This window comes from Paramormyrops kingsleyae, unplaced genomic scaffold (assembly GCF_048594095.1).
Source record: "Paramormyrops kingsleyae isolate MSU_618 unplaced genomic scaffold, PKINGS_0.4 ups32, whole genome shotgun sequence".
NCBI lineage: Eukaryota > Metazoa > Chordata > Actinopteri > Osteoglossiformes > Mormyridae > Paramormyrops > Paramormyrops kingsleyae.
In genome coordinates this window covers 572,510-577,509 of record NW_027325970.1, presented here as the reverse complement: position 1 = coordinate 577,509, position 5,000 = coordinate 572,510, and positions in this window count along the sequence as shown.

Below are 5,000 nucleotides of genomic sequence, written 5' to 3'. Positions count from 1 at the left end.
TGAAGACATAATTTTCTCTGTGGTTTTGTATCAGTGTTGCACAACTTTGCCCTTAGGCAACAAAAGATCATTTGGAGAGGGGGGCGGTGAAATAAATATGTACATACATAATCAATAAAATGTCCCAAAATTAACCAATAAGTGATGTGGAATAATTTCTTATCATGTACCATCAAATTGTGTGCGGTAGAGGGTTAATGTAAATGCGGCCGCCCGCTGCGCTACATGTAAATGCGGCCGCCCCCAGGTCAACTAGGTCCGAACGGGCCCGCCTGATCAACTAGACGTCAATCGGGCCGGCAGGTCCCCTGAATGTAAACGAGGCCGCCCACTGCGGTACTTGTGAATGCGGCCGCCCGGTCAACTAGGTGCGAACGGGCCCGCCCGATCAACCAGGTGCGAATGGCCCCGCCCGATCAACTAGGTGTGAACGGGCCCGCCTGATCAACTAGGTGTGAATGGGGCCGCCGGGTCCACTTAATGTAAATGAGGCCGCCAGCTCAACTAAGTGTAGACGGGGCCGCCTGGCCAATTAGGCGTTAATGGGGCTGCCGGGGAGGCTTCCCCTCTGCCCGGGCTGGAGGCCCCGCAGTGGCCATTCGCCTCTGGGACATATTGGCAGAGTCCGCGGCCTATGCGTAGGCCCCGGGCGGAGGCTGACCCTTGTCGCCCTTGTCCTAGGCTCGGAGCTATGGTCGCCCCGTCTGGCCTTCGCTTATGGTTCGGAGCTATGGTCGCCCCGTCTGGCCTATGCTTAGGGTTTGGAGCTAGGGTCGTGTTGGAAACGTTTTCCTCTGTCGAAGCAGAGACCGGGAGACGTTGGCATATCTCTCCGGCCGAAGTTCCTCTTTACTGAGAACTCGCCAATGCGCCGCTGTAGTCATCCAAGTCTGACTAAGACTCAGCTCGGCGCAGCTTATACGTTTCAAGGGGGGAGGGATACACAGAGGTGGAGACAAACTAAACAAAGCACAGCATGTTCCAGGAATCAGCCTGGAAGTTCCCCAGCCCTGATTTCATCAGCATAACACTGCCTTTCAAATGCCTCTCCAGGTGCTAACCCTAATTAGCATGATAGTATCACCCAGACCTTCACATTACCATAGCGACAAAGGCACGGCCTGGCCTTGAGATTAGCATTCACCTTTACTTTGGGCCCCCACCCGGTGATCAGGAAGCTCACAGAGATGAAATGTCAATGTCTCAGACTCCTGGGCCCCCAGACTTGATCTTATTACAAATGTCCCCATCTTTACCCCCAACTGCAAATCCAATCTGCCTATCTCTCTCAGTTCATATACTGTCATGTTGGAAGCTAGACTGAACAATTTATAAATTTCGTCACTGCGGCCTATGCGTAGGCCCCGGGCGGAGGCTGACCCTTGTCGCCCTTGTCCTAGGCTCGGAGCTATGGTCGCCCCGTCTGGCCTACGCTTATGGTTCGGAGCTATGGTCGCCCCGTCTGGCCTATGCTTAGGGTTTGGAGCTAGGGTCGTGTTGGAAACGTTTTCCTCTGTCGAAGCAGAGACCGGGAGACGTTGGCATATCTCTCCGGCCGAAGTTCCTCTTTACTGAGAACTCGCCAATGCGCCGCTGTAGTCATCCAAGTCTGACTAAGACTCAGCTCGGCGCAGCTTATACGTTTCAAGGGGGGAGGGATACACAGAGGTGGAGACAAACTAAACAAAGCACAGCATGTTCCAGGAATCAGCCTGGAAGTTCCCCAGCCCTGATTTCATCAGCATAACACTGCCTTTCAAATGCCTCTCCAGGTGCTAACCCTAATTAGCATGATAGTATCACCCAGACCTTCACATTACCATAGCGACAAAGGCACGGCCTGGCCTTGAGATTAGCATTCACCTTTACTTTGGGCCCCCACCCGGTGATCAGGAAGCTCACAGAGATGAAATGTCAATGTCTCAGACTCCTGGGCCCCCAGACTTGATCTTATTACAAATGTCCCCATCTTTACCCCCAACTGCAAATCCAATCTGCCTATCTCTCTCAGTTCATATACTGTCATGTTGGAAGCTAGACTGAACAATTTATAAATTTCGTCACTGCGGCCTATGCGTAGGCCCCGGGCGGAGGCTGACCCTTGTCGCCCTTGTCCTAGGCTCGGAGCTATGGTCGCCCCGTCTGGCCTACGCTTATGGTTCGGAGCTATGGTCGCCCCGTCTGGCCTATGCTTAGGGTTTGGAGCTAGGGTCGTGTTGGAAACGTTTTCCTCTGTCGAAGCAGAGACCGGGAGACGTTGGCATATCTCTCCGGCCGAAGTTCCTCTTTACTGAGAACTCGCCAATGCGCCGCTGTAGTCATCCAAGTCTGACTAAGACTCAGCTCGGCGCAGCTTATACGTTTCAAGGGGGGAGGGATACACAGAGGTGGAGACAAACTAAACAAAGCACAGCATGTTCCAGGAATCAGCCTGGAAGTTCCCCAGCCCTGATTTCATCAGCATAACACTGCCTTTCAAATGCCTCTCCAGGTGCTAACCCTAATTAGCATGATAGTATCACCCAGACCTTCACATTACCATAGCGACAAAGGCACGGCCTGGCCTTGAGATTAGCATTCACCTTTACTTTGGGCCCCCACCCGGTGATCAGGAAGCTCACAGAGATGAAATGTCAATGTCTCAGACTCCTGGGCCCCCAGACTTGATCTTATTACAAATGTCCCCATCTTTACCCCCAACTGCAAATCCAATCTGCCTATCTCTCTCAGTTCATATACTGTCATGTTGGAAGCTAGACTGAACAATTTATAAATTTCGTCACTGCGGCCTATGCGTAGGCCCCGGGCGGAGGCTGACCCTTGTCGCCCTTGTCCTAGGCTCGGAGCTATGGTCGCCCCGTCTGGCCTACGCTTATGGTTCGGAGCTATGGTCGCCCCGTCTGGCCTATGCTTAGGGTTTGGAGCTAGGGTCGTGTTGGAAACGTTTTCCTCTGTCGAAGCAGAGACCGGGAGACGTTGGCATATCTCTCCGGCCGAAGTTCCTCTTTACTGAGAACTCGCCAATGCGCCGCTGTAGTCATCCAAGTCTGACTAAGACTCAGCTCGGCGCAGCTTATACGTTTCAAGGGGGGAGGGATACACAGAGGTGGAGACAAACTAAACAAAGCACAGCATGTTCCAGGAATCAGCCTGGAAGTTCCCCAGCCCTGATTTCATCAGCATAACACTGCCTTTCAAATGCCTCTCCAGGTGCTAACCCTAATTAGCATGATAGTATCACCCAGACCTTCACATTACCATAGCGACAAAGGCACGGCCTGGCCTTGAGATTAGCATTCACCTTTACTTTGGGCCCCCACCCGGTGATCAGGAAGCTCACAGAGATGAAATGTCAATGTCTCAGACTCCTGGGCCCCCAGACTTGATCTTATTACAAATGTCCCCATCTTTACCCCCAACTGCAAATCCAATCTGCCTATCTCTCTCAGTTCATATACTGTCATGTTGGAAGCTAGACTGAACAATTTATAAATTTCGTCACTGCGGCCTATGCGTAGGCCCCGGGCGGAGGCTGACCCTTGTCGCCCTTGTCCTAGGCTCGGAGCTATGGTCGCCCCGTCTGGCCTACGCTTATGGTTCGGAGCTATGGTCGCCCCGTCTGGCCTATGCTTAGGGTTTGGAGCTAGGGTCGTGTTGGAAACGTTTTCCTCTGTCGAAGCAGAGACCGGGAGACGTTGGCATATCTCTCCGGCCGAAGTTCCTCTTTACTGAGAACTCGCCAATGCGCCGCTGTAGTCATCCAAGTCTGACTAAGACTCAGCTCGGCGCAGCTTATACGTTTCAAGGGGGGAGGGATACACAGAGGTGGAGACAAACTAAACAAAGCACAGCATGTTCCAGGAATCAGCCTGGAAGTTCCCCAGCCCTGATTTCATCAGCATAACACTGCCTTTCAAATGCCTCTCCAGGTGCTAACCCTAATTAGCATGATAGTATCACCCAGACCTTCACATTACCATAGCGACAAAGGCACGGCCTGGCCTTGAGATTAGCATTCACCTTTACTTTGGGCCCCCACCCGGTGATCAGGAAGCTCACAGAGATGAAATGTCAATGTCTCAGACTCCTGGGCCCCCAGACTTGATCTTATTACAAATGTCCCCATCTTTACCCCCAACTGCAAATCCAATCTGCCTATCTCTCTCAGTTCATATACTGTCATGTTGGAAGCTAGACTGAACAATTTATAAATGTGTAATCCTACAGTCGTCACTGCGGCCTATGCGTAGGACCCGGGCGGAGGCTGCCCCTTGTCGCCCTTGTCCTAGGCTCGGAGCTATGGTCGCCCCGTCTGGCCCATGCTTATGGTTCGGAGCTATGGTCGCCCTGTCTGGCCTATGCTTATGGTTCGGAGCTGCTGAGGCTGCCCCGTTGGGCCCCGGAGGGCCGAGGCTTAAGGCCTCCCCCCGACAGGCCCCCCACACCCGGCCTGTGCAGGTGGCGAGGATTGTGCCCCTCCCCCCGACCAAGCGAGATGGAACTGCAGCCGCCTGGTCAACCAACTGTGAGGATGGGGCCGTCTGCTCCACTGATTGTAAGTGCGGCCGCACGGTCAACTAGGTGCGAACGGGCCTGCCTGATCAACTAGGAGTGAATGGGCCCGCCCAGTCCGCTGAATGTAAGTGAGGCTGCCCGCTGCGCTACATGTAAATGCGGTCAACTAGGTGTGAACGGGCCTGGCTGATCACCTAGCTGTTAACGGGGGCCGCCTGCTCCAGTAGCTGTTGCTCGGGCCTGTCGGCCCACCAAAGGTCAAATGCAGCGGGGTTTTCCTGCGAGGCGCCAAGTGGCCCGGGCCGCCAAACGCAGCGGCGGGGTGAGTTTGCGAGGCACCCGTCATCGCACAGAACTCTGGCCAGGCCCGCCTCTCTGGCCCCGGCCGCCTGGTCCACCGACCGGCCCCATTCTTTCTCGCGTCGGTGGTGGAAGAGGAGGGCGTCGTGCGCCGCTCTCTTCCAACCGACAAAGTCTTGGATGGA